Raw genomic sequence first — 8,037 nt, 5'->3', positions numbered from 1 at the left:
TTGGCTGAGAGATCTGAAGTTTTGTGAAGAGTACCAACCTAACCACTGTGTGTTTAAACACCTACAAGAGAGCTGTTCTTGGTTACAGGGTATCAAGCCAGGGTCAGCAGTGTCCAACTAATGCTGCCAAACCTTTCTACAGGGTCCAAAGGTTCACACAAAGACAAAATTTTTGGTACTCTTTCATTGGAGAAAGAAAAATCCACAATGGTCATTTGGTATTTTTCAGGTATTTTGGCTCACTTCTCGTGAGCAAACTGCTCCAGCTGTCTCGGGTTTGAAGGGTGCCTTCTCCAGACTGCACATTTCAGTTCCTTCCACAGATGTTCAACAGGATTTAGATAAAGGCTCATAGAAGGCCACTTTGGAATAGTCATATTTTGCTCCAGAATGCCTTAATAGTCTTGAGATTTCATTGTACCCTGCACAGATTCAAGGCAGGCTGTGCCAGATTCAGCAAAGCAGCCCCAGAACATAACCGAGCCTCTCATATGTCCAAAGGACATTCTCCCATAAGCTTTGTGCTTGCCAATATGAATTTGGCAAATTCCAGTCTTATTTTAGTATGATTTGCTTTCAACAGTGTAGTCTTCCTCGGTTGTCTCCCATTAAGTCTACTTTGGCTCAAACAGAAATGAATGGTGTGTTCTGATGCTGATGTACCTTGACCTTGGAGTTCACCTCTTTAGAAGTTGTTCTAGGCTCTTTGGTTGCCATTCGTATTATCCATCTCTTCAATTTGTCATCAATTTTCTCTTGTGACCACATCCAGGGAGGTTGGCTACAGTCCTGTGGACCTCAAACTTCTGAATAATATGTGCAACTGTAGTCAGAGGAACATCAAGCTGCTTGGAGATGGTCTTCTAGCCTTTACCTTAAACATGCTTGTCTATCATGTTCTTCCATTCCCATGGGACAGCTGTCTCCTTTGCTTTCTGTGGTCCATGTTCAGTGTGGTGCACACCATGATACACTTCCTGCTCTCTTCACAGTGTTCCAAGTCCCTGACTACAGGGTCATTCTTTCCATGTGGACTCAGATTTATTGACTATTCCTCTCAAATCAAATGAATTCTCTTAAACAATCAACTCCAGAACTGCTGTTGTTACTGTACATCATACAATGCTTTGTATCCATCTCTCTTGTATCTCTTATCCCCATGTCTTTCATCTGAGAAAATAGTGAATCTTTTCATGTGCTACTCCTTTTCTATACATACTGTTGCTGTAGTTATGAACATTATGATATAAGAAAAAATGACTACATACAGCACAGAGAACAATCCAATATCAGAAAATCTTTAACCTATAATGACAAAAGAAGATTTCTGAGTGGCCAGTGATAGTCTACTATAGAATATTAGTGAAAGCTTAATAGCCTTGCTATCTATGTTGTAGTACACTAGTACATGAATCATCGTCAGTGGGCATTAGGTGAGATTTATGCTGAAATGTTTGAAAAATCCCTAAAATGTGAGTCTGAACATGAATATTCTTAAAAACACATAGCTGTGCTCAGTGCTTCAACTACTTTCAGGTACAGCTGGGGTTCGTGGTCACTAGCAACTTTATTTGGGGGTCAAGTTTGGGCCCCTTGCTCTATGTACTCACATCATACATGTAGATTTAAGTAATAGACTGGGTTTTGTTTTTTTTTACATTTTCCCCTCCTTATCTTTCCTGTTTCTTTGTGATAGTACCCCAGTTTGGTTTCTTGTCTTTGCTGTTTTACGCCACACGTAGCTATAAGGCGGTAGCAATGGACAGGTTTAGTTATATTGGAAGCTGATAACAACGGCCACCACAGGTGGAGCAATTAGCTCAGATGTAGCCAAGGTCGTCTATAAGAGGGGATAAAGTGGAGAGCTCTGTGGGGCTCAGCCAAACTGAAGGCTCAGAGAGGAGCTATATTTTATTTTTAACCTTTATAATCATAACTCTTATCTAAGCAACAAACATGCATTTCCTTTATGTGTGCTGTAGTACAATATAGCCTTTTTCAAAATGTAAAGCCCTTTTATTAAAACAGAATGAACTGTTATTAGAAATGTGAACCATGGGGATGGACAGACTGAACTATCAGGAAAGTAATGTCACACTTAAAAACTAGGCCATAATGTGCAAAAATGTCAGGATGCCAGAAAAGAAAACAAGAAACTGAGACAGCTTTTTTTGGGAAATATATTGAATAATTAAGAGTTGTGGAAAGAGACAAAAATGGGTGAAAAGTGGTTAAAAAAATGACAGAAATGGGTGAAAAGGAACACAAATGGGATCAAAGTGGCAAAAAAGGGTTTTAAAAGTGGTAAAAATGGGTGAAAAGTGGCAAGTGGCTTAAAAGGATGGAAATAAAAAAACACCTCTGTGCAAACATGGGAAAAAGTGGTTTAAAAAGTTGCAGAAATGGATGAGAAAAGGTCAAAACCGGGATAAAAGTGAAAAAATGATGTAGCCATAATGGATGGAAAACAGTGTTGAAAGTGGTCCAAAGGTACCATAAATAACTCATTCTAACACCAGAATATTAGCTTGACACACTTCTCAGCTCTAAAATGAGGTCTGTTAGCCAGGGTGCTAGCATCAATGCTACTGATCCAACGCGCATTTATTGATATCAATAAATCAAAACAAAAGAGGGCCCAATCTCTGGGTTTTTCGGGGTCCCAGACATTTCTGTGGGCTTGCCTGGATAGCTATAGTGTGGTGGCATTTTTTAAATCAGAACTTTTTAATTTGTTTTTACAAAGAGCAAAGAACGGCACCAAACTTTTCTCATGACTGAGAAAATGTTTTTGCGCTCTGCTGACCTGCTTTGGCCTGAGTTTGTGATAGTTGTGGGGGGTTGCTGCAGTGTGAGCCGGTATATATCATAGATGCCGTTGGAACGATTATCACAGATGTAGCCACAGCGGCAGTTTTTTTTATAAATGGACCTCATTTCTTTATTAAAACAAGAGAAAAGAGCCACACTGAAAGCTTTTCATGACAGAAAACATGTTTTTGCTCTTCTCCAGACCTGCTTTGGTGTGGGTTTGTGATATTGTCATGGGTGGGGTTACATTGTACTGTAAGCCAGTGTTGGCTACTACCACTATAAGCTTGGATGTAGCTGTAGAAAAGGAGCTGTTCAATCAGAGCTTGACCACTTTTCTTAATGAAAACAAGAGCAAAGAGCCACACAAAGCTTCTTTTGGCAGAGAAGATATACTTGTACGTCTCCCGACAAGCTCATCTGTTCAGGCATTATGGCAGCACTAGTCTGTACAGCTCAGGTTAGGACTGGAGCTGCCAGGTCTATTACCTAATCTTGTCTTTTCGCTCTGATTGGCCTGTCATGAATGTGACAGACTGTTCATCCAATCACATTTTAGAATTTTTAAAAAGTCCTGTCCTTCCCACATGCTTTGTATGGGAGGTTTCAGAGAGGAATGTGAAAAGTATCCATGCAGTGGATGTATAAAACAGTCTATTTGGGGTGTCAGCCAAGCAGATCTTATAGATGATGATATTTCAAAGCAAGATTAAATGATTCTAGTATATATAGAATAAAGAAGGCAGCGGGTAAACATTTCTTCAGGAGTTATTGAGGGGAATCAGCAGAACAGCTCATCATCAGTGTGTAAAGTCACTCAGACTTAAGGGAAGGATTTGACATTTGGTGCATTATTCTCTTCTGTCCTTGTGTTCCTTCCTCACATCTCTCTTTCAATTCCTCCTACGACACAAGATGATGGATGCAAGGATACCAAAAATCCAATTAAGTAGACCTTCAAGTTTAAGGTTGCACCATGCACAGAGGTGTCCTGGAAAACCCCATTTAAAGGTGCTGTAGTGCTGAAATCAAGCCTTAATATTTGAAGCCAATCACTTTAAAGTAGTATAAAAAAATCAGTAAAAACTAAATTAATTATTAGAAATGATTTTAAAGTTAGTTGGAATTCATTAAAATAATACATAAAACATTCAAATTCATGCAGATTAAAATGAAAATATATAGTTTTCAGTTGCTGATAAGCTTATTTTCATTTGAGACTCATGTGGAAGGATCAGTGTTTATTTTAGTGTGTTTCATAAAACTCAGCGAAGATTATTTAAAAGGTCAGTCTATTATAATGAGTTGCACAGAGAGTCTGGAGGAGACTGAAGGGGTGAGAGAAAGATAAAACTGCATGAATAATGAATGAACAGCTGAAAAAAAAAAACAGGAAACTGTCTATGCTTGAACTTGTGTTGAGATTCATTTACACACAGCATGCTGAAGCTTCCGTCACCTTTTGCATAAATGACAATAAAGAAAATTTACCAAACCAGCTGATACAGAAAACTAAAAACCTTTAAGCTGAGGATGTTCCAGGCATGTAGCTCTGAGCAAACTGAGCTCCTCCAAGAATTAATGCCAGCAAAAGCTCTGCAACGTAAATTAAAGGAAAACCTTCTACATCGCCTTTCTGCCCTTTAACAATTTGAAAGGACGGTGCAGATGTGGTGTTTTTAGATGAGTTGTAGTGTTTGAGAAATAACCCGATGGGAGGACATGCTTTAACTTCTTGAGACCCTGCATGCACATATGAGGACAAGATTTCTGAGGATATGTGGGTTTATTTTGAAGTATTTTATTTGAGGTATTAGAGGGATTTGTTCCTAAAGTTTAAGGTTTTTACAGGTGAAATTTGGGGGGTTATTTGTAAATATTTGGGAATTTGATTAGAAATACTGGGGGAATGAATATCTATTCATCTTTTTCTACATTTTCATGGAAATTTCAGGAATTCATTTGTAAATTCTCAGCAATTCTGGCTGGAATTTACTTTCAAATATTGGGGAAATTTCATGGATTTTCAGAAGTTTGACTGAAACATCTGGGAAATATTTTAGGATTTTTTTATTCATAGGATTTCTTAAAAAATGTTTAAGGTTTTAATTATCTATGTATTTTGCATTTTAAAAACACATTTTCTGTGAAAATTATTTCCTCCAGGTAAATTATAATAATTTTGTTTTCTCTTATACTTAACAGGTTCCACTTATCTGAAATACGTTGGTTAAACTAAAAAAAATGCTTTTCCAATCAAAAGCTTGGGTCTCAAGAGGTGAAAGGCGAAGCATCTTCAATTAACAGACTTTGATCTGAAACGTCTTGCAACATGCAGACTAAAATACAAAGAAACTAGAATGGCCGTCTGAGGTGGCAGACCCATGCCGAGGAACTCACGCTCCCATTGATTACTATGGTGTTCAAAATTTCGAAGTCCGAAAAAACCCGAATGGGAGCGCAGACCATCACCCAAATTGAATCGATTCTTCCCTGTCACTATCCCAAATTCCCTGAAAGTTTGGTGAAGATCCGACTTTCTGTTCTTGAGTTATCTTGTACACATACAAAGAAAGAAAGAAAGAAAGATATTGAACCCTTTATATAACCCCCTGCCAATTTCATCGGCGTGGGTAAAAAGAGCTTTTTTTCCATTAACTAATGTAGTTGCTCCCCACAGGTGGGATTTCTAGCTGAGTCAGTAACTTCAACTCACAGTGCAAAATTGTCTAATGCCCAACAGCATTCTAGGAAAACTCTAATTTGAGCATAGTTACAAAACATTCTTAGAATATCACATACTCTTTACTTAAAACTAAAAATGTGTTCTATCAACCTTTAACCATTCAGTCTTACAGCACAGGACAGCTGTATGGTTTCATGAGTACAAGTTAATGTAAATGGATGCACGTTTTCTCCTACTTTATGAAGAACAGCCTAAGTAGGAAAACATGCTCTGCTCACGTGTGTACAAAGATAAATGCATTTAGGACTTGCTGAATATAACAAAGGTATAGACTTCTTATAATCAGAGCAAATGTGAAATTCTAGGCCTGATAGTACCTCGGCCTTACCTTATGATTTCAAAAACATCAATGGTGCCTCACAAAAGTTGAATTCACAGAAGTTTTGTGTTGTCCTTGTCCTGTAAAGCGGATCTAATGTCAGGTATGTTGTTATGCCGATGGCATTAAGTGATGTAACTTCCTGTTATATGGAGTTCACGTGACTGCCTCTGTCTCTTCACTGATAACGTAAAAGCCCGCACTTTTGTTTACTGTGTGGGCAAACTTGGCTTAAACAGATGCTGAGTGTAAAATTTCTTTTCTGCTTGTCTGAGTGTTCCTTTGACTTGGTGACTGCCACCTACTGGACAGCAGTGTGAGTTAGAAAATCGGCAGCCCAGACCTTAGATGTTACTTGTTTACTTTAAGTTAACTTTAGATGAAGCAACAGTAAAATGGTTTCCTTCAACCTGCAATTAAACACTACCGGATAAAACCTAGTAACAAGTACTTATTCTCGATTTCCCAGTAAAGGTAACTTAATGTGTGAGTCTGGATAGCTATCAGGGTTAACAGACTGCATCATTTCATCATCATGCACAGAGAAGACAACTTTTCTTGTTGCAGCTTAACATTTTCTACTATACCAAGAGTCTTGGGGATGATGTTGTCTGGATATGACTTTTGACAGCCTGTCATTGCTGCTGTTGTTACTGTACATCATACAATGCTTTGTGCCCATCTTTCATGAGTTGTGGAGTTCACGGCTGAAAGTGGGCAATGTGGGCATCCAAAGAAAGAGATATTATATCCACATGTCCTTCACCTGAGAAAATACTGAATTTACTCTAATCCTACTTTTTTCTATACATACTATTGCTGTAGTTATGAATATGATGATATAAGAAAAAAAGACTGCATTCAGCTCAGAGAAAGATAAACATTAGGGCTACATTAAAATGGGGGCAATCACTCCCTGGCACCCTAATGTTTGAAAAGTGCATAATAAAGTGCCCTCCAGGGTGCCTTGCGCTAGGATGAAACTTAAGTGAGTGTTGTTCAGCGCGCCCTTTACTATTTGGCCAAGCACCTCAAAACAGGTGCATCTATAAGAAAACTAGAACATCATGTAAAAGTTCAATTTTTCCCCATGATATACTTCAAAATGTTAAACTTCCATACATTCTATATTCTTCTCATAATAAGTAAAATATTTCAAGACATTGTTGTTTTAATCTTGATAATTATGGCTCACAGCTCACAAAAATTAACAATCTACTATCTCACAATATTAGAATATCAAGGGAAAAGTCCAGTTTGAAAGGTTTCCTGAGCCTTCATTCACTCAGTCTGGTTCAGAGCACACAACTGAAATCATGGGGAAGACTGCTGACTTGACAAATGTCCAGAGGACAATCACTGACACCCTTCAGCCACAGAAGGTCACTGCTGAAAGGGCATGCAGTTCTCAGAGGACGTATCAAAGCAGATTTATGGAAGGTTGAATGGAAGGGAAAAGTGTGGTAAGAAAAGGTGTACAAGCAACAGGAGTGAGCTCAACCTTCAAAGGATTGTCAAAGCAGATTCAAGGACTTGGGGGAACTTCATAAGGAGTCGACTGAGGCTGGAGTCAGTGGATCAAGAGCCACCATGCGTGGACGTGTCCAGGAAATGGGTTACAAGCGTTGTGTTTCTAGTGTCGAGTCAATCCTGAACCACAGACATTATAAGCATTTCACCTGGGCTAAGGAGAAAAATAACTGAACTGTTGATCAGTGGTCCAACACCCTGTTTTCAGATGAAACTACATTTAGAATTTATTTGGAAATCAAAGATGAGCTGAAGGCTGCTATCAGAGCAACCTGGGCTTCATAACACCCCAGCAGTGCTGCAGAATGATTGCCTCCATGCCATATCACATAGATGCAGTCATTCGTGCAAAATCAGCCCCAACCAATTACTGAGTGCATAAATGAACATAATTTTCCAGAAGGTCAACATTTCTGTATTAGATGTGGACACTGTGGGAGCAGTTTTATAGCCACAGCATTCCCACCCGCAGCTCCAACAACTCCACCTGCAGCGTCTGCATCCCCACCCACAGCCACAGCACCCCCACCTGCAGCCTCTGCATCCCCACCTGCATCCTCAGCATCCACAACTGCTCCCACAGCATCCCCACCCACAGCCACAGCATCCCCACCTGCAGCCCCAGCAACTC

The sequence above is a fragment of the Cheilinus undulatus genome, linkage group 7 (genome assembly GCF_018320785.1).
Source record: "Cheilinus undulatus linkage group 7, ASM1832078v1, whole genome shotgun sequence".
NCBI lineage: Eukaryota > Metazoa > Chordata > Actinopteri > Labriformes > Labridae > Cheilinus > Cheilinus undulatus.
The sequence above is the reverse complement of the archived record's forward strand: the minus strand, read 5'-3'. Positions refer to the sequence as shown.